Consider the following 23103-nt stretch of genomic DNA (forward strand, 5'->3'; position numbering starts at 1 on the left):
AATTGCAGCATTTGAACTCTTAGTTGCGGCATTTGGGATCTCGTTCCCTGACAGGGTTCAAACCCAGACATCCTACATTGGGAGTGTGGAGTCTGAGCCACTGGACCACTTTTATAAGACTAATCTCCTGTCATTCATTAGGGCTCTAGCCTCATGACCCAAGCACCTGCCAAGGCTCTCCCTCCTAATACCATCACATCAGGCATTGGGATTTCAATGTAGGAATTTTAGCGGGGGACACAAACATTAATACATTAATGAGGCAAAAATCATTAAGGAGACTACCAGTATGAGCTCTGTCAAGTGCTAGGGAAAAAATTTAGACTTTGGAAAATAGAGCAGTTGCTATAGAAAGTACTATAGAAAGTATAGAGAACCAGAATGAGCTAGCCACATTGAGCTGAGTAAAACTTTTGAATTTACTTAAGAGATCTGCAAAAGAAAAGGATAAATCTGTTGATTACAAAGAGAATGCCACTTGATATGACTTTGTTTGTGCTGTGGTACCAAAAGTGTGCCTGCCAGAAATTGTACCTTACGCTGACATTTATGTTAGTGTCTTATTTCTCCAATGACTATAGTGGTCTGAAGGATAGAGGGTTGACCTTATCCAAATATATTTTATAATCTCCCACCCTTAGCAACTGACTGATACAAGTACCAAGTTGTACCCTATAAATATTTAATAAATACTATGTGAATGAAAGAAAAATAGGTAGAGGGTAGAGAATTTTATTTTTTTTAAGAAAATCTGAAAAAAAAATTACTTGCTGTTTTTAAGAACTACATAATGAGTTCTTTAGAACTGATTCAACAATCTTCTTTACTTACCCTGCTCCACCCTCTCCATCACTACAGAAATGAAATCACTTCTTAGTTGTTCCTTTAAAAGTCAAGTAAAATAGAACAGAGGGAAAGGCTGGCAGGTTAGTTCATGTTGTGGTTTCTCTTTTTAACAATTTAATCTTCTCTCTCGAGAAACCTCTACAGATGCTTTCTTTTCTAGATTAGTAACTACTGCTCTGATGGAGGCAAGTGAGAGGGTCCATGGGGAAGTGGGATCCACTGGGGAAGAAAGATATTTGGGAAAGACTTGGCTTGGGTTTTGTCTGGAGGGGAAAGGAAAGAGGGCCATTGACCCAGACAATCTTGTCTGAAAGCTGCCATCTAGTGTTCATTTCTGAGAATACACCCTGAGGTACTAATTCTGTGGTTCTCTATCTCAAGGACTATTTTTACTGATAGATAGTGATAGCAGTGATAGTGAAGTCGCTCAGTCGTGTCCGACTCTTTGCGACTCCGTGGACTGTAGCCCACCAGGCTCCTCCGTCCATGGGATTCTCCAGGCAATAATACTGGAGTGGGTTGCCATTTCCTTCTCCAGGGAATCTTCCTGACCCTGGGATCGAACCCGGGTCTCCCGCATTGCAGGCAGATGCTTTAACCTCTGAGCCACCAGGGAAGCCCGTTTTTACTGATATTTTATTATTATGCACCAGATTTTAAGACAATTTGGCTACCAAAAGAAATACAATATGAAAAGAATTATGTTTTAAATCTGTTCAATTGTATACATATAATACTGCCAAAACAAGACTTTGAATAAATATTTCTAGAAGAAATGATCCCAAACTGAACCGAGGTAATAACAGTTAAAAAATAAAAATAATATGCAGGTTATCTTTTCCATCCTATTGTTAGTAAATGTTACCAGTAGTTTTTATTGCAGAGAGTACAAGGAGAAAAGAGCCATTTATCGTGTATCGCCAATGTGCCCAACTCTTCAAATATTATCTTACATACGTCTTAAAACAGTCCTTTTAGTTAAGTATTTTCCCCCTCTCCTTTATCTAGATATAATTAACAATTAAAACTTGAGTTAAGTCAAATTGCCAACATCTGCTGGATCATTGAAAAAGCAAGAGAGTTCCAGAAAAACATCCATTTCTGCTTTATTGATTATGCCAAAGCCTTTGACTGTGTGGATCACAATAAACTGTGGAAAATTCTGAAAGAGATGGGAATACCAGACCACCCGACCTACCTCTTGAGAAACCTGTATGCAGGGCAGGAAGCAACAGTTAGAACTGGACATGGAACAATAGACTGGTTCCAAATAGGAAAAGGAGTACATCGAGGCTGTATATTGTCACCATGCTTATTTAACTTATATGCAGAGTACATCATGAGAAACGCTGGGCTGGAGGAAGCACAAGCTGGAATCAAGATTGCCAGGAGAAATATCAATAACCTCAGATATGCAGATGACACCACCCTTATGGCAGAAAGTAAAGAAGAACTAAAGAGCCTCTTGATGAACGTGAAAGAGGAGAGTGAAAAAGTTGGCTTAAAGCTCAACATTCAGAAAACTGAGATCATGGCATCTGGTCCCATCACTTCATGGCAAATAGATGGGGAAACAGTGGTAACAGTGGCTGACTTTATTTTTGGGGGCTCCAAAATCACTGCAGATGGTGACTGCAGCCATGAAATGAAAAGACACTTACTCCTTGGAAGGAAAGTTATGACCAACCTAGACAGCATATTAAAAAGCAGAGACATTACTTTGTCAACGAAGGTCCGTCTAGTCAAGGCTATGGTTTTTCCAGTAGTCATGTATGGATGTGAGAGTTGGACTATAAAGAAAGCCAAGCGCCGAAGAATTGATGTTTTTGAACTGTGGTGTTGAAGACTCTTGACAGTCCCTTGGACTGCAAGGAGATCCAACTGGTCCATCCTAAAGGAGATCAGTCCTGGGTGTTCATTGGAAGGACTGATGTTGAAGCTGAAGTTCCAATACTTTGGCCACCTGATGCAAAGAGCTGACTCATTTGAAAAGACCCTGATGCTGGGAAAGATTGAAGGCATGAGGAGAAGGGGATGACAGAGGATGAGATGGTTGGTGGCATCACCGACTCAATGGACATGAGTTTGGGTAAACTCCGGGAGTTGGTAATGGACAGGAAGGCCTGGCGTGCTGTGGTTCATGGGGTCCCAAAGAGTTGGACATGACTGAGTGACTGAACTGAACACCATTTTACAGATGTAAAGTTGAGATGAAGTAACTGGCTTTTATAATAGAGCAAGTTGGATAAAGAATTCACATCTGTCATACTCTCAGTTTATGCATTTTCATCTAAATGACAGTGCCTACAACACTTTTTGAATAGGGGAAGGGTTGCACCCCCAACCCCGTTTACTGTTTTGTATGCTGTTAGAAGGCCTAGAAGGCCCGAACAACTTTGTTTGGAAATCACTGCCTTAAAAGGACACTCCAAACCTATTGCTCTGCAGGACCATTTCCTTAAAGCAAATTGTATTTAAAAAAAAAAATTTTTTTTTTCGATTGGAAAGAAATGGATTTGTTTAGAGAGAAACACACTCCACAGACAGGATCATCTCAGAAGATGAGAAGCCACACAAACTGTACTCTTGAGATCTGAATCAAAATATTAAGAATTCTAAGTTTAAAATACTAGAGTGGTTTTATTCTTGAGTTTTACTAGAGCTAATACTTAAAATATATGAGATATTTTAGTTCTAATCTAATTGTATTACATTTCAACTAAAACTAAACAGGGTTTACATTCAGTTCAGTTCTGTCCCTCAGTCCTGTCTGACTCTTTGTAACCCCGTGGACTGCAGCACCAGGCTTCCCTGTCCATCCCCAACTCCCAGAGCTTACTCACATTCATGTCCATCGAGTCGGTAATGCCATTCAAACATCTCATCCTCTGTCGTCCCCTTCTCCTCCCACCTTCAGTCTTTCCCAGCATCAGAGTCCTTTTAAATAAGTGAGTTATTCTCATCAAGAGGCCAAAGTATTGGAGCTTCAGCTTCAGCATCAGTCCTTCCAATGAATATTCAGGACTGATCTCCTTTAGGATGGACTGGTTGGATCTCCTTTCAGTCCAACGGACTCTCACATTTACATTATGTTCATTTACATATATAACATTTACATTATGTTCATTTAAACTTTTAGCTATTTCTTATTACATCAGGAATTCAAATTCTTATATGGATTCAATAAAATAAGCTAAGCCCCCAAATATCCCAGTTCTGTATCTAAATGGTATTCATCACAATAGGAAAAACACGCATATAATTAATTTCTTAAAGAAAAATATTAAATTTTCTTGGTTCATTATGTAGTATATTTAATTACCTCTTTAACTTGGACAAGTATTTTAATGCAAAATTCTCTAGAATAAATATTTTACAACACCAATATGATTCATTAATGAATCATTTATCAAAGAAAAGAAGTCATTGATTTGACACCTATCTGTCTAGTTCCTGAGCTTTTGTTCTTAGCCATGGTTTTTTTTTACTCCTAACAACAATTCTATAAAGTCTGTAATAATTGTATGCTATCCAGGCAAACTAGTTTTGCAAATAACCCCAAATTTTATGGAATTCAACACAATAAAGTCTGTGGTGTGGGTGTGCAGGCTTCTCACTGTGGTGCTTCTCTTGTTGCAGAGCACGGGTTCTAGGGTGTGTGGACTTCAGTGGTTGTGTCTCATGGACTTTAGAGCACAGGCTCAGTACTTATAGCCCATGGGCTTAGTTGCCCCGTAGCATGTGTGATCTTACCAGGTCAGGGGTGAAAGTCATGTCCTCTGTATTGGCAGGTGAATTCTTATCCACTGGACCACCAGGGAAGCCCAGGCACATTAAGATCTTCAAATCCCAACTTTTCCCCCTTTAGAAGTCTGGCTTCAGGGCCAAATGTCTTACCCATTTCTTGCCTGTGATTTGTTCTTATCAACCCAGAGTTAGGTTTCTTTTTTTTTACTCCTAAGATGTGCTTTTATAAAGTTGACTTTAAAAATAGTTTAGTTTAATTTATAGAATACTCAACATCAGACAGTTATTCACACTGTCAGATTGTCTTCTGGCTACTACTCCACAAATATATTCAGGTAAAATATTCAGGAATAAATTCTTCACATTTCATACATTTTTATTAATTGAAGCCTCATGAGGGCACTTTTGAAAATATGTGCGTGTGTATATATACACACAAATAGAGGCATATAGATATAAAGATATAGATGTATCTGTATATATGTGTTTTAATTGACTGACAAATGGTCAGTTGTTCTTGAGACCTGAAATATACACACACATATGTATTTATTTTTTCACACATTTATTTGTAATTTAGCAAGCTGTAATACATTTATAGCATTCTGCACTCTTTTTTTTTGAGGGGAAATTTATATTATCTACATGTTAAAACAGATGTGCTTTCAGTTACACATATTTAAATTTTAGTATTTATTCAGTTCCCTCAGCTAGACTGCTGCTGCTGCTAAGTCACTTCAGTCGTGTCCGACGCTGTGCAACCCCATAGATGGCAGCCCACCAGGCTCCCCCATCCCTGGGATTCTCCAGGCAAGAACACTGGAGTGGGTTGCCATTTCCTTCTCCAATGCATGAAAGTGAAAAGTAAAAGGGAAGTCGCTCAGTCATGTCCGACTCTTAGCGACCCCATGGACTGCAGCCTACCAGGCTCCTCCATCCATGGGATTTTCCAGGCAAGAGTACTGGAGTGGGGTGCCATTGCCTTCTCCGCCAGCTAGACTAGGATTCTTTATTTCAAATACTGTGCTCCCTAGCCTTTGATTTAGGCTTCCTTTGAATAGTGTGAAATTACATTATAAGCTTCCCAGGTGTCACTAGTTGGTAAAGAACTTGCCTGTCAATGCAGGAGACATAAGAGACTCAGGTTCAATCCGCTGGGTCAGGAAAATCCCCTGGAGGAGGGTGTGGCAACCCACTCCAGTGTTCTTGCCTGGAGAATTCCATGGAGAAAGGAGCCTGGTGGGCTACAGTCCACAGGGTCGCAGAGTTGAACACGATAAAGCGATTTAGCATGCAGGCACACGCACACTATTATAATATGTTTACAATTATTGAAAAGTTAGAAGTTAAATTCATTAAACCACATGTGGGGAGCAGTCTTGGCTTCATTTAACATGAAGATGTGTCTTTCTTTGGAGCACAAATCTTCTGGGGAGTAGCTGATTACTCTAAATATGTCCTTTCTATGGTGTGCCCTCTTAAAGGCTATAGGCTTTTGGTGATAATATATCAATACATTAGTCATATATGTAGGCAATTTGGTAGAAGATTCCTGCCATCAAATAGTTCCTGGCATTCCCAGAGGAAGGAAATGTACAATCTTGTGAGTCAAAACGGGGTGACTTTAACAGCAGCATAAGTGTTCTCATTTTTTCCCCGATGGCCATGTCTTTACCATGGTCACATTTGTACTCCATGGTCTGTTGGAAAGATGTGGCCTGCTTGGGGCTTTCATAGGTACCCAGCAAGGCAGTATTTATTCTTTGTCCTGGGCAAGAGGATCCTGCACTATAGAGGTCACCACATAATCACGAACATGCTAAACTGCTAAGACCTATAGAAGAAAAAGATTTTTCTTTTCCTTCTAGTCATCAGAGGTTCTCAGGCTGGGGCCCTGTAACTTGGACAAGACAGACTAAGAGAAAAAGAGTTTATTAACGTACATCGTGCATACTCAAAGAAATGGTTAAAACTCAGTCTATATAATGTCTTAACCAAATAACAAATTTTAGGTAAATGACAAGACAAAGGAAAAGATTTTGAGTTTCTAGAACAGCAGATTGTGGGAAAGCTAATGGAAGGTAAAATGTGTTTATGGAGATTCCTCTGATGCTGTCTCTGGAGCTGAAAAGCATCTAGAGTTGTCTCCAGTAATTAGCTTTTGCCCTTGCTGATAGAGAGAAGAAGGGGGACACATTAATGAATTTATGTCCTGCTTTTAGGTAAAAAGGAGGACAGAAGAAAACCTCTTTATATCTGCTTCTTCTCAGTTGTTTTAGGCAAAAAGCAGTCCTGATGCCAAAGTGACATATTTTAGGGTGGTACATTCTGCTACCTTTCAGGCCCCAAGTTGTTTATTCAGAGATAAACAACCCAGCATATCTCTAGCTCTTTGTCCTCAAAAGAAAATATAACTGTGTCCAAATGCTATAAAGGCCCCTCGGTTGTATATGACCAACATCGGTGATGGATATTGCTTCAGAGAATGGAAAGGCTTTGAGTAGAAGAAGCACTTAAGTAGGAGACTGTAACAAATTACTTTGTCAAATCCTTTCAGATATCATGATTGCAAGGGATTCTTACAAAGCACAGTGTGGAGCATTGATTTCTTGCTTCTCTTCCTGTTTCAATGAGTGGTTCCAGAATTACTCATGATTAAGCTTATTAGTACACTATTCACAACAGCTGTGTCTGAGAAACTCTTAGGAGTATCAAACAATTAATATTCTCTTTAAAGTCCTATATATGAATGTCAAGACCTAATATATATGAAATATGCTAATGACTAAAATTGGCAACTGGATGGACTATGAACACTAAAATCATGTTAGTTTTATTTCCAGAACAATATTTAGTAAGATTTAATTACATTTTCCAAAAAGTTTGAGGTCTAAAATCAAAAGTCTAAATAATTTTGACTTAAAATCTGTATATTCTTTAATTATAACATATTTTGCCTTTTGATTTTGGAAGATAATTATGAAACTTAGAAGAAAAAATAACTTTTCAAAAGTGTGTGACAATAATTTTTAAAGTTTATACAGTAATTTAATTTACCCTTGGGGAAAACATATTACAATCTATACACTTAGTATACAACTATTACATTTTATATTTTTAATCATTTAGGTCAGGGCTTGGCCTAAATGATTAAAATGTGAAAGAATAGACAATAAATAGTATTTTAAACTTTGTGGGTCAGTCTCCAGGACAACTGCTCAACTCTGCTGTTGGAGTTCAAAAGCAACCACAAACAATACATAAATAAATGGACATAGCTGTACTGCAATAAAACTTTATATTCAAAGAGTTGGTAAACCAGATTTGGCCCATGGCTGTTATTTGCTGACCCCTGATTTATATGATTACTGTCAACAAGACCTAAGTAATAGCAAAGTATTAATTATAAATACATAATTAGTAACATTGCTTAAGTTAGGGCAAGAAAAACTAATACTATGGAATAAAAATATTTATGAATTATGCGTCAATTTCATGACCCCTCCAGACATCAGCAGTCCATCAACAGAATACTTAAACAGGTGCAGTATTAAAGAGAGTCAGCAAAAAAAGACTGAGAAGGAGTGGGAAGTGAAGTAGGAGAAAACCAAGAGAATGAGTGTCCTGGAGGTCAAGAAAGCATGTCAGGAAGAAGAAATTGATTTTTTGGATTGATGGAGGGAAAAACCCAGTGAAATGGCTTTGAGGGATCTTGGAAGATGAGTCATTTAGTCAGTGATTGTAGATAATTTATCCAGCCTAGCATCATTATGTTTATCACTCTTGTTGCTTTGCCTCCTGAGTTAGAAGCCTGATACTGTACACTGTATTAGGAATATACCCAATTGTGTGCTAGTCTAGGGCAAATTCAAAAGTTTTGTGTATAAACAATGTTTTTGTCTTAACAGCCATCAATATCATGTTCCTTTATCCTCACTGTATCCCTCAAAACAAAGAAAACATCTGGGACTAGAACCACAGAGGTTTTGGAATACGCTGAAATTAGAGTTTTATAGCATTGAAATTGAGTCTTTTCACCAATCAAAGTATAGTATAGCTTGAAATAGGAAACAGCAATTAAGACTTTGCCCAAATCCATTGACCAGCATTTAGATTGGGCTAATCCTTCTCAGTTGGAAACACTATAGAAGAAAGTCCCATTGGGACTGGCAATGAGATCCTTTCAGGCAGTTAAGAAAATTCAATTTACCTTTGCTGAACATTTGCATATCGTGCCACCTGCCTCTGGCAGCACAGAAGACCTAAATTTGACACCTTGGAAGACGTTGTAAGTGCAGAAACAGGCTGACTTTGATACAGTGAATGGAAACAAGATGCACCTGCACTTCCAAATTTCTCAATTTCAGCCCAAGATGGGCTTGGTCCAAGTCCAAGTGTTCCTGTAAAAGTTCCTGTTCGGGTTCCCCATCTAAAGGTTCACACCTATATGGGCAGAACATGCTCCCCACAGGTGCCTCCAAAACACACCACTTGTGCACCCCAAAGCTTAGGACTCAGTCTTTGTTTGAGGGGCCTGGGCAAGTATGTTTGGGCTTTTCTGGTGACTTAGATGGTAAAGAATCTTCCTGCCATGCAGGAGACGAGGGTTCGATCCCTGGATCGGTAAGATCCCCTGAGAAGGGAATGGCAACCCACTCCAGTATTCTTGCCTGGAAAATTCCATGGGGTCACAGAGAATCAGACAGGACCTTCCCATTTCACAGAGGCTGTAGGCCTTTGAGCTTAGCTAAGGGGGTCCGTTTGCAGAACTCAACCTTTCAGATCCAACTGAGCACAGAGGCCATGCCTCTGATGTCACTGTGACAGAAGGCCTGTGTGTGGGTGCAGAAACATATTTCTGAGTGGGCACCTTGACTCCGGAGAGCTCTCTCTAAAGGCATCTCTCAGGTAACGGCATTGGTTTCTCCTTCCCATGAGTAGCTCCCCTTTCTGTGAGGATTGAGCCAGTCCTGCTCCAAAGGTGAAAGAAACTTCCAGGCTGTGGATTTAGTCCCTGTGCTGCACAGAGCGGGCCCAGAAGAACCTGAGCCATGCAGGCAGGCAGTTGATCCAGGTCACTCACTAGGACCAGGCTTCCTGGTGCTTGCTTTCCTCGGTGGATGCACAATCACAGGAGGCCATAGGCAGTTCTCTGGAGGTCAGAAGTTGATGGCCCTGCCCAGTGGAGCATTGGTGTGGAGGTCTTTTGGTGCCAGACTCAGTCCTGTCCCTCACCCGTTCTGTCCTTTTTCTGAAACCACCATCTCCAGAGTTAGTTCCCCCAGAATATTCTCCAGATCCTGTGACCAGTTTTTTCTTTTTCCCCTCCTGTGGCCAATAGTTTCTACAGTGTCTACAGCAAAATATCTCACTACCTGGAGGAACTTCACCACCAAGTGATCATTTAGAACTCTTCTTCATTTGTGGAAATCCACCGACCTTTTTTCCACTTCTCTTTTCTAGTAGGCTATCTCTCAGGCTTTAGACAGTGCAGGCCTCCCACCTGTAAAAAACGGGTCATCCATATGGCCCTTAAGACCATACACATTGAATTGACCCCCATGTTTTTATAGACCTTTAGCCCTTCAGTTTAGCTTGTCCTTTCCTCATGGTCCTTGATTACCAATGCATGTAAGGGCCAGAATTAATTCATATTTAAAAGGTGAAGGTTGGTTGGCATTCTTTCCTCAGACTGCCTTGTTAAAACATGTTTCAAAATCAGGTGTAACTTTTCCTGTGGTATTTTTTTCCCTGTGGTATTTAGGTTTAATAATTTTATCAAACAATATTTTTCTCTCTGAGCTGTCCTGGCACCATGCACTTCTGAACAAACAATTCATATCTGATGCTTAGAGCAAAGGAATAGGCTTGGCATTAGCTACAGTGGAAGACTACCTCAAAGCCTGTCCTTTTTGAATGTTCCTCCTTGCACTTCAGTTGCTGCTGTGAGCAATCCCAAATAAACACGGATGGGGAGAACTGAGGCTTTTGGCCAGCAGCCCGAGCTGAGCTTCCAGCGGGCATCTACCATCTCAGCCTTGAGATGGAGGTCAATTGGGCTTTCTTTATTCTACACCTCTGAGAATGGAGTTGTTTTCAAGATATAGTCTGTGAGTGAGGTTTGGGAAAAGCATATTAGTTGGTATGTTGCAGTGGGATGGGAATGAATGGCAAGCAAGAGTTGGCAGAAAGGGAAGAAAGTCAATGGGATACCCATGATGTAGGCTCCAGATAGCGAGAGGGGTAGGTGTTCCAAGACTTGTGGGGAACAGAGACCTATTATGATAAAGTAACAATACGCACAGATATTGAACTGAGAAGTACTGGAAGGAATAAAGAGCAGGTGACTAAAGTGCAGACTAAATACAGACGTTTTGTGTCAGAAAAAATGAATACTATCACTTGTTGTAGGTGATTGGTTTAGAAAGACATGCATCATTTAGATACTGTACTTGTATCTTGCCATCATACAAGAGAGTAAATAAAAGAATGGTAAACAACCCCATTATTATTAAATTAAAAACAGAGACTGGAATTCCCTGGTGGTCCAGTGGTTAGGACCCTGCGCTTTCACTGCCAAGGGCCCAGTTCAATCCCTGGCCAGGGAACTAAGATCCTGAATGCCTTGAGGTGCAGCCAAAACTAACAAACCAACAAATGAAATGAAACTCTTTTATATTAAAAGTGTGTTTTCAAAAGTTGACATTCACCAAACAGATTCATTCACTCATGGGTAATTTTAATAAATCTAAATTTCCAGTATACAGTTTTAAATATATATATAATTTTATTTATCTATTTTTGGCTGTGCTAGGTCTTCCTTACTGTTTGCAGGCTTTTTCTAGTTGTGGCAAATGGGGGCTACCCTCTAGTTGTGGTGCACAGGCTTCTCACTGCAGTGACTTTTCTTGTGGAGCACAGGCTCTAGGCTCTTGGTTTCAGTAGTTACCGAGTGGGGGCTCAATAGTTGCAGTTCCTGGGCTCCAGAGCACAGGCTCAGTAGATGTAGTCCATGGGCTAAGTTGCTTCATGGCATGTGGGATCTTTCCAGATCAGGGATTGAACCCATGTTTCTTGCATTGGCAGGTGGATTTTTAATCCACTGAACCACCAGGGAAGCCCTAAGTGTACAGTTTGATATGTTATCACCCAGAAATCACAAAGAAAAACACATGGAAGTTTAAAGTAAAAGTGGCAGCAATGTTTAGGGGATAATTTGGATCATGTTCAAATAGAGCTCTGCAGATTTTTTATTGGACTTTCCTTCACCTATCTGAGAAAGACACTAGTTAGATGAACATGAAACAAACCAAAAAACTTGAGCTTCATATAACTTTCATTGGGCCAAATAAATGCATTTAAGATATTATTCTTAGCACTTTACCTCAATAAATTTTGGGTTATGCAAAATACTTTTCTGAATGGCTTCAGTGTAGCAGTTATTTCTGAGCATTTACTCCTGGAAATTAACAGAAATGAACAAACTTATTTTGTATGTTGTAGGATTATTGAAAACCATCTTTGCAAAAATGTATAACAAAAAATAACATAAAAATGAGTGAGGTAATAATTTCACTATATATACATCAAAATATTGTGTTGTACACCTTAAACCAATACAATGTTATATGTTAACTATGTCTCAATAAAACTAAGGGAAAAATAGGGCTTTGAAGTATAGTTGAAAAATACCAGGAAAATACTGGAACTAAAAGTCACAGAATTTTTGGAGCTAGATGTTTAATCTGTCATGACATAGATTGAAAATATTGTAATATCAGCCTCAATAAATCATATTCCAAGAATATAGGAGCTAATGGTAAATTGGACCACAAGGAGTTTCCTTACAGATTTTTACCACACCAATTAAAGAGCGTCAAATAATTCTGTTTTTCTGGAAATAACAAAAAGTATCATGATGTGTTGAATTTCAATGGTGATTCTTGAGGGCATTTAGAATTTAAATGCACTGGATCTTTAATGTATTTGTATGTACGGAGTTAATGAAGATCATCTCCTGGCGCAAAGGAGTCAGTAGGACTGCTCAAGTCCAGAGCACTGCACACATCGCGGGCTCTGACGTCGCGCCTCTGACGTCACACGTCACTTCTCTGGGTCCAGGTAGCTCCGAGGACGTGTCAGGGCCAGCCCCACGGGAGGCGCCTCCCACAGCTCCCTTCATGTCTGTCCCTCCCTTCTGCTTAGGGCTTCCCGGCCCTCAGGGTGCCGGAAATTAGGCCAAGGGAGTGCTTGTTTCAGTGAAGCGGGAAGGAGGGAATTGGACGGAGGAACGTGACTGGACCACTCTAGGCCATGGAGATTCACGTGGCGCCAAGTGTCGGGGTAAGGCGCTCTCTGCGGCCATTGGCGGTTAAGTGATTCACCTTTCTGCACCTTTCGTGTACACGTCACGTGACGCACAGAACGCTGGGCCCCTGGGGAATGTTTCTGTAACTGACTGCTGTCTGGCGGTTGACACCTTCATTGTCTGTACAATGGTCCACCCACTTACCCACTTTTTTGGCTGGGGTCATGATTTGTTCGCCCAGAGAATTGCTACTGTCACGGTGGTGGAGTCATATGTACTCTGCTTCTCTCACGCAGGCCTCTGGAGGCACCAGAAGGTGCTCACTTTTGGAGCTAGGGAAAACGGGTCAGTAGGGCAGATTCCACCACTGTCTTTCACTCCTGTTGGGACTGTCATCTTAGTGGAGTAAGCTGCCAGCTGAACTTTGCTACTCCTGCTAAGACTTTTTCTGCAGTGCTTCCCGCATGTGATCTTACCACCATCAGCTGGTCAGTTTGGCCCACCTCCTCAACTAAAGCATAAACCCCCTTACACTCCCTTTTTTATTGGGCACCCTTCAGGCTGATAAAAACAGGTTGGTCCTTCAAATCAGGTGAAAAAGCTGAACTCCAAATTATATTTGGAATATTTCAAGTGAAGTAAAAAATACCTCAGCAATGCAGACAATTTGTGTTGTGAGTGATGGTATTGTTGGTCTTGGTATGCCATACAACAAATATTAATGTCTGAAAATGTGCTGTGGTTTCTGATAACTATGCAGTCACAGTTACTAGTGAAAGCTATACACTTATGGACTTTTTGATCCTGCAGGGCAAAAAATATTTGGCAGAACAACACCTCAGTTATCCACAAACATATATTTCTAGTATTTTTCAGTGGTCTTCAGCCTTTATTTGAAAATGTGAAAGAAAAGTGGATACCTGAGATAATTCACCATTGTTTGAAGACTCTTTGTTTGTTGGAACCAAAATTGATCTCAGAAATGGGTTACCCCCTATTATCGAGAAACTTTTCAAAAACACCGAAACGTCTCACTCCTCAGACTGCTGAAATGCCATTCTGTGACCTGAAGGCTGTCAAATACATCGCATTCACACAGAAAAACCTAAATGGTGCATTTAACAAAGCACTATTGACTGCCTCAGAGACTGTGGAACTGAAGAAAAGCCATAGGTGAGTGCTGCTTCGAACATACCTCTGGAGCTCTTTCTGCATTATTGGTGGTGTCATCAGAATAAAAGCAATGTTTAAATCAAATTAAAATCAGTTTTTTTTGTAGTTGTAGGGGGAACTTCTCCATGCCAGTTCCCTAATGACCTTGCACCTTGTTACTCAGTCAGCGTTACTTGGCATTCATTCTGGGGGTGGTAAGATTAGGAGGTCTTTTTGGATGAAAGACGGATGGAGTACATGGGACATGTTAAGGGCTATATATAATAAGACTGTCTAGGATCTGGTAGTGCATGTTCTTGCCTAAGTGGTGGACAAGAAAGAGAAGTAAGTTTCTTCCTATTGTCATACTTGAAAACAGACTGTATGGGTTGACTTAAGTGATCTGAGAAAACTCCTTGGGATCTGATAGCGTATTATTCTTATTAGTGAATATTTGGAGGCTTACTGAGGTATGATTGAAGCCAGTTTCCTGAATGGTGTCTTAGCTGTTTGTTGAAATTGGCCAGACAGCTTCATAAATTTGAAAGTAAGTACAAACCTGTGCTTTCTGTGTGGAGCTGCTCCCATCATACCCTCTGACCTCTCCCTCCCTCCCTCTTACCTTGACCTCTACAGCTTTAAGGAACTTCCATGCTGCTACAGCTGACCTCCTCTGCTCTGCCCTGAACTCCCTGAGGAAGTGACTTGGTCTCTGGGCAGCTGTTGTAATCCCTGAAGTATCTGTGTTCAACTTCTCAATCTTTGTTTCTCTAAACAGAGTCTGAATGGAGTTTGGGCCAAACCAATGAGTGAAGGCTCTGAGCCTAGTTAATGTTACCATTGTGAAAATGTATAATCTAAATGATATGTTACTTTTTTGTGATATGAATGCTTATAAAGTGTTAGAAAAAAGTTTTTTTTGATGCCCAAAGTGTTCCCTGTGTAAATTGTGTCTGCTAGTTGACAAATCAAAAGTTTCTGATTTGATGTCTTTATTGCAGTGTTAGCATATGTTTGCCAGCAGGTGTGACTAATATAAACATTGACAAAATTTAGAGCCTTCTTGGAAAAAAAAAAGTTTGGGGACAATGAAAATGAATTTACCACACTGAAGTCCTCCAGCATTCATAGAAAAAATAATGCCTTTACCACGTAAAGGACTATGTTTCTTATAAAACTACCATGTCCTCTCAGATGTGTAACTCCTGTCAAGAGTTGACCTGCTTATCTGTGGTAAAAGAGGCCCTTGAAACTTATCTGTATTATCTTTTATTCACTGGAAAGCTAACACACCCAAGTGGTTGTATCTGATACCCCTGAATGTAATGTGGAAACAGATAGATGTGTTGCGAACATACACTTCTCTTGATTGTTAGGAATGTTCCCAGTGAGGAAATGCCACAAATTAAACAGTTCTAGAGGGATGACTACAACTAGGAGCCCACCTGGCTCTTTCAGCCCAGTTATGTGAAACCAGTAGAGCTGTACAGGCACATGGAGGGGAGGGGATGAACAGGTAACTATACAAAGGAAGTGGTAGTAAGAGGATACAGAAGAAAACCATCTGGTAGGCTATACAGCCTGCTCTCCTGTTTCAACTGGTTAGTTCTAATGAGCCTTTTGAACTTCAGGTATTGGTGCTTGACAGTTACTAGACTCTATCTGTGCACTAGGCAGTGGTGCCCACTGGGCTTTTGGACACAGCATTTTCCTAACACCACTGCCTGGTATACTCTATTTGAGGGGCAATTATCAGCCTGTTATTGAGTGCTGGTGGACACTTAGAAGCCAACTAAGCAATAACATGATATGTTATTCTCTGACATGCCCATTCTGGAATAGGTCAAAAATTAAAAAATGCCAACAAAGTGGGTATTGCCCAGCAAGCATGCATTATTAAGTGGAAATGGTATTTCCAGAAAAGAAGCATGACTTGGTGTATTCTTTTCTATTACTGCTGTAACAAAATATCACAAACTTAGTGACTTAAAACAATCTTGTCATACACTTCTGAAAGCTAGAAGTCCAAAATGGGTTTCAGTAGACTGAAATAAAGGTGTTAGCACAGTTGCCCTCCCTCTAGAGGGTCTAAGGAAGAATTAGGTTCCTTGTGTTTTTCATTTTCTGGCAGGTTTCCTTAGTCCTTGGCTCATGACCCCTTCCTCAATCATTTCAACCTCTTGCTTCCATCAATACCTCTCCTGCTTCCTCCTCTAGTCATATCTCCCTTGGGGCTCCTTCTAATAGGATACCTGTGATTACATTTAGGCCCAGATGGGTAGTCCTCATCTCAGGATCCCTAACCTAATCACATCTGCAAAATCCCTTTTACCACATAAATTAACATTCACAAATTCCAGGGATTAGGACCTGGGGCTGTTATTCAACCTATCGCACTGGGCATTAATGGAATCTCATAGGCAGGTAATTACTGTGAAGATGTGGCTATCTCAGATGCAGGGGCTGTGCTGTCACCTTAGGTTTCTTGGGGGCCTGGGTACACTACATCTCCTAAGGATGCCTAAGCCTCGTGGATATGCCAGCTAAGTTAAAGGTCAGTGGGGTTGTGTAGGAAAGAATTAACATAGCATATCTGAGCCTGCTTATCCTTAGGAAGTCCTGCTGACAAGGTTGGCCTTTTGCTGGTGTCTGAGATGTGATTTGGGGAGGGTTCCCACCATCCACAGAGCTGATGAGTGGCTCACTGTACCTAAAATCTTTGTACAACCTGTGTGGATTATGCTGAATACCTGCTTTCCTCCTGGGAGTCTGGAATTTGGGTATGTGTTAGGTAGAAGATGCCTAATGACCAGTGGCCACCCCCCCTTCCCTGCCCAGTAAAGACTTGGGCCCTAATATTCTTGTTCCATGTGCCTTTTCTGTCTGCTGACTTTGTTTTGTATAATTTCACAGTAATAAATCTTAACTGTGAGTACAACTATATGCTGAACATTGTCATTCCTCCCAATTAAGTCATCAAACCTTGGAGGAGAGTTGTCTCAAGACCCCTAAGTCAGTTGGTGCCAGAAATAGGATTTGCTAGCCCAACTCTGACTCACTGAAGTGTGGCAAAAACTATTTGAGAAAAATAAAGGTGAAAGAGTGAGGGATAATACATCTTTAGTACTAGGCTGTCTCTTGAGTCATGCATGGGATGAAACAGCAGTATTTTTTGAGAGGTAGAAGTTACCTATGGAATTTGAAGATGATAGATACAACTCTAGGAGAGTTGGCTTGCTGAAGTTCCTGGCTATTTGGGGTTGTGCTGGCCAAAGTGAGGGGAGAAAGTGCAGCCTGTATTAAAAAGTGGGAAAGGGCAGCAGTGGGGAAAGGTGATGCATTTTTGTATTTTGTTCTTCCCTTCATGTGGGAGGAGATAGGGCCCCCAAATTCCCTAAGGTGAGTTTGGATGACCCAGAAATATTACAAGTTCATATGGCTCTTTTTTCCAAGTAGAAAGAACAAATGTTAGCTCAGTTCCCATGGCTAGAGCAAAGTGAACCAGAGAGGGAAAAGGGACAAAACCACTCCAGCCGTTTCTTCAGCCTAGTTACCATCACTGTTACAGTAGTCCTGTCCTTCCTCCCCTGTCCAACTCTAGCTGAGAGTCTTCCTTGGTAGTGCAAATGTTAACCCTGTAAATGTTAAATTTACTGCTAGAGCGTTGAGTAAATGTCCATTGAAAGGTGGGTGGGGGCCGTTTAAATCGCTTTATGTTTTGTGGCTATTGCATCTGGATGTAGGATAAAAATTGATGGAAAAAATTATATGTTTACATGCTTGGGGCTTCCCAGGTGGCGCTAGTGGTAAAGAACCCCCCTGCCTATGCAGAAGACATAAGAGACGCGAGTTTGATCCCTGGCTCGGGAAGATCCCCTGGAGAAGGAAACAGCAACTAACTCCAGAAAATTCCATGGACAGAGCAGCCTGGCAGACCCTGTGGACCCAGTCCATAGGATCACAGAGTCGGACATGACTGAAGCGACTTAGCACACATGCATGTTATATGCTTGTAATTTCACAAATGCTAGATGGATCATCCCAGTCAGGGAAAGCTGCAAAGAAAAAGTGTTAGTGGGACACACAAATAAATAATTGCCTTTTGCCACTGGTAAGTGGATTGAATTTTTTTTCCCTTTGAGTATTGAAAATAAAATAAGTCTCTGTAACTAATGATATTCGTTGTCTATTTTGCTTACTGTAACTTCTGGAAAAAAGGAAACAACATTAAAAGAGAGGCACTCTTCAGATTGAAATATACTTTTGGAGTTTTCCAAAGTGGATTTGAGTTGCTAATAAGTTTTTGTAAAATCAGATGTCTGACCCATTAAGGCTGATGATTTTCCAGCCTGATGGGCATTTTTGGATGGGTCTTTTTGGACTCTAAGGCTGACAAGATAAAAAGGGTGTCAGAAGCCTCACTTGTCAGTTGGACTTGGAACAGGCTATCTGGTCTTGAGGTATCTGGGCTTTGAATATGCTGATAAAGAGAAGCTGCTGGCTTTTTTTAGAATACTGATGCTTAATTGCCTACACCTGACTCTAAGCTGAAACCTGCTCTGGGCTATTTCACCCTCAGTAACTGTGACAAACTAAGAGCTGACAAAGTTCTGCTCAGAAAAGAAAACTCAGATTCTGGAATAGTTATACATTTAGGACACTTCTCTGTAGACTAAACTGTGGAAACATCATGAATGCTTGCTAGGCCATTGCTATCCACAGAAAAGGGGTTATTTCTGATGGGGCCATCTGAAATTGAGCTGCTGATCAGCTTTATATTTCTGATACAGAGACTCAATGCATTCTTAACATGATTCCTGTAAAAGCTACAAGTTGGGGAAGGGCACATCATAGGGAGTGTGATACCTCCACCCACTACTAAAGGTCAGACTGTGGACCCCATTTCCGGCTGTCTCACTGCTGTTGACTTGTGTTCAGCTTTCTAAATTAGTTGCAGTTTGCAATGGCAGACTGATACTGACTCTACTTCTCTCACCTTTCTCCTGGAAAGGAGAAAGGCAGCTTGATTATTAAAAGCAGCTGTCCCCAGAAAGGGACTGACCTTTTCTAGACTGCTCCCTAGATAATTGATTAGGACAAAAGAAATGTGAAAGTCACTCAGTTGTGTCCAGCTCTTTGCGAACTCATGGACTAAACAGTCCCTGGAATTCTCCAGGCCAGAATACTGGAGTGGGTAGCCTTTCCTTTCTCCAGGGGATCTTCCCAACCCAGGGATCAAACCCAGGTCTACCTGCATTGCAAGCAGATTCTTTACCAGCTGAAAGGAAGCCCAAGAATACTGGAATGAGTAGCCTATCCGTTCACCAGCGGATCTTCCTGACCCGGGAATTGAACCAGGGTCTCCAGCATCGCAGGCAGATTCTTTACCAACTGAGCCACCAGGGAAGCCCATTATAATTATTCTTTAAAAATTCAGGGTTTCAGTCTGACCAATTTGGAATATGTTGTGCCTTTCTGGTTAAGTTATACAAAAATGTTTTCTGTGAAAATGCTTCTATACCTCTTGCATACAACTGTTCCAGACAAATGGTCTAGCTGAGAATAGGGGAGAATTGAAAAAATGTTGTTACTCTTGCTGAATAGGACACAATTGATTTTGTAATAATGGAGGGAAAAGTAAAAGCCCAGGCCCTGGGAACAGGGGAGAGGGAAGGGTATTAATGATCTTTGCTTTTCAGAACTGTTCCTGGAAGTCTTGCCCTCTTCCTAAAGGAATAATTATGTGCCCTTTCAAATATGAACTCTGAATTAAACTGGTTGCTGAGCCTAGGCATTGAACATGAGATGCAGGGGGTGACCCCAATGCTAGCACTTTCCTGCAGAACACCTATAGATGTTGTCTACACTTGTGAAGCTGTTGAACTGATGTTATAGACAAGTAAAACTGGAACTGACTGCCTCAGGCCATCCCTCTGAAAACGAGGACTGAACTGTATCATTTGGACTGAGAACCCAGAGTGGGAGGTCTCACTGTACGAGGCCACATGGGGGCCCTGATAACCTGTGCTGCCTAATTAATGTATGTCTCGCTCAGCATGCCCCAATGGTTGTGAACTCCTCGTTTCTCTGGTTACCATGTGTGATCTCTGGGGTTGTGCTTATCTGTGTGTCCTGACTATCACACTCCCTCAGCTCTGGAAGGATTTCAGGTCAGCTTCAACTTACTGGCTGTGCCTGTTTTGCTGCCTTGCACTAGGCAAAAAAAAAAAAAAAAAGGTTAATTAGAAACTTAAGGATGAAGTCATCTGACTTTTTAATGTAGGTCTGTGTAGCTAATGGGACTTGTTTTAACTGGCTAAGTAAAAGACCCCTAAGGGCATAACTGAGATCAGTATGGCAGATTGTCCTCACTCTGTTGCAGGAGGTCCTACTGATAATTTTACTATAAAGATGCCTTGGCCAAGGGCCAAGAGCTGGCATATCCTTGGAAAGTCCTGCCTATGAGGATGTGTTTTGGGGAGGGTTCCACCATTCACAGAACTGATAAGAGTGGTTCATTGTACTTAAACTGTTTATAAACCAGTGTGGTTTATGCTGAATACCTGCTTTCCTTCTGGGAGTCTGGAATTTTTGTATGTGTTAGGCAGAAGGTGCCTACATGACCAGCTCCCAATAACAGCCTTGGACACCATCTCTAACAAGCTTCTTCAGTAGACAATATTTCACCTATGTTGGCACAACCTGTCGATGGGAAATTAAGTGTATCCCTTGGACTGCAAGGAGATCCAACTAGCCCCTTGGACTGCAAGGAGATCAGTCCTGGGTGTTCATTGGAAGGCCTGATGCTGAAGCTGAAACTCCAGTACTTTGGCTACCTCATGCGAAGAGTTGACTCATTGGAAAAGACCCTGATGCTGGGAGCGATTGGGGGCAAGAGGAGAAGGGGACAACAGAGGATGAGATGGCTGGATGGCATCACCGACTCAATGGACATGAGTTTGTGTAAACTCCAGGAGTTGGTGATGGACAGGGAGGCCTGGCATGCTGTGATTCATGGGGTCGCAAAGAGTCGGACACGACTGAGTGACCGAACTGAACTGAACTGTGCGACTCTCCTGGGAGAGGACTCTTGGAAGCTTGTGTCTGGTTTTCTCTAGGCTTTGCACCATGCACTTTTTCCATTTGCTGACTTAGTTTTATATCCTTTCACTGTAATAAATCTTAGCTGTGAGTACAACTATGTGCTGAATGTCAGTCTGCCTAGTGAATCATTGAACCCTGGGTGTGGTCTTGGGGCCCCCTATCCAGGAGTGTAATGGAATGGCACAGCTGTTCGGCTCTAAAGAAAACTGTGTAAAACTATGCATGGAAAAGGGAACTCTGCTCATTGGGCATAATTATAAGGAGGGATCTAACAATGCCTCCCAAAATATGCCTTGTTACATTTTCATTGACTCATGGCATTGGGCTATAGGCTAGCAGTGTAATCTGGTACCTGGCAACAGGAAAATTGGATAATCAAGTCTCAGCTCGGAGGGGCCAAACATGGCATAAGATTGTAGAAGACTCATGCCCTCTGTTTGTGATCCATATGAATGCCTGTGGAAAAGGACTTTTGGAGGATGAGCATCAATGGAAACAAGCTGATTTGACCTGAGGTTCCCAGGTAAGGACCAGGGCCACCCAAATGCACTATTGTGCAGGGCATAGCAATTCATCTACAAGTCAGAACTGGGCCTAAAAATAAGCCCCAGTGATTCCAGCATCTGAGACCAAGGAAGCCTGGCACACATACCCAAACTGCTAACAACACAGTCAAGTAGCAAAGGAACTTGGGACACAGTCTGGGACACTGGACCAGGCTGGTCTTGGCAAATAGACTGTGTAATTAACTCATTCCTTCTTTTCCTTCCATGTCTACCCTCTGGGAATGTGGGCTACTGGAATTTGTGAGTATCAGAAATAAGCCAGGAGGTGGGAGAGTCCAACTTGATGTTCTTTTTCTGCCCAGCTAAGCTTGCTAGATTTGGGCCATTACAGATAATGATGATAATGATCATGGATCTGGGATGACAACTCTAAAGTGCTCCTAGTGTTGTCCATTTATCAGAGGACCGTAGATTTCCTAGGTGGTTGTACAAGGAAGACTCTACTGAGCCACCTTGGAACAAGTCTGGGTGTGTGGTGTGAGTAAGATATGGGGAGGACTGGTAAAAGGGTGACATGATTTCTACAGGGACTGATAGCAATCACAGGACAACCTTACCTGCTGGGGAGGGATGGAACTGGGGAGGGCCCATTCATCTCTCTCAGCTTCGGCCTGCAGAGCAGCATCTGGCCAATTTTTAGTGCAGACTGACACCTCCAACTTGACTATTGACTGAAAGGGAATCTTAATCTAAGAACTCTCATATAACTTCCCAGCAGCTGCTGACTCCAGGAGTTAACAGCTACCACTCCAGACAATAGAACAAGATCAACTTTCTGGAACCCAATCCAATTTCCTTTTACTTATTCACAGTTCTATTCACAGAGTATAGCAACTGCTCTAAGTTTAACTGATTGTAGTATCTCTGTTGCCTAGGACAGATTAAAAGGATTTGTATAATTAGGATATAGGATTGGGTGGCCTCTGTTTCTAGAGTTCTTGACTGGTGATGTGAAAGTCAGGGGGTGAAGTTGCAGGGAAACTGCTCTGTGCAGATGTACTTGCAAATATCCATATAGGCCTCATGGACAAGACTTAACCTCAGGAGATCTAAGTCGTGGTAAAATGCCCCATACTCCTCTCAAAATGTGAGAAAATGGGAGGCTTGGAAGCAGCTGCTACAAGGCTATTTTTCACCCTCTTTATAATCCCTCCTGGAGGGTTATGAGACATTTTCTTACTACCTCCCAGGTTCAGGTAAGATGTAAGGGCTTCTGCCTTGAAACTCCCCTCTTCCCCACACTTGAGGGTACAGCTCCATGGTATAAAATTGCTTAGCATGAAATACTCAAAATTCCTTGGTATAAAACTGGTTACTCAGAACCAGAGCTCCTTATCACCCATGTTGAATTGTTATTGGACCTCTTTTGCTTTAGTGCTG

General features: G+C 41.4%; 1 long non-coding RNA gene across 1 annotated transcript; it reads left to right on the plus strand.

Annotated features, from left to right (window-relative positions):
• Positions 1 to 12719: 12719 nt before the first annotated feature.
• Positions 12720 to 21382, plus strand: LOC139039500 (uncharacterized). Its single transcript, XR_011492803.1, has 3 exons — positions 12720 to 12936; positions 13768 to 14074; positions 14690 to 21382. It is a non-coding gene; the product is annotated as an uncharacterized lncRNA (long non-coding RNA).
• The last annotated feature ends 1721 nt before the right edge of the window (positions 21383 to 23103 follow it).

This window comes from Odocoileus virginianus, chromosome 18 (assembly GCF_023699985.2).
Source record: "Odocoileus virginianus isolate 20LAN1187 ecotype Illinois chromosome 18, Ovbor_1.2, whole genome shotgun sequence".
NCBI lineage: Eukaryota > Metazoa > Chordata > Mammalia > Artiodactyla > Cervidae > Odocoileus > Odocoileus virginianus.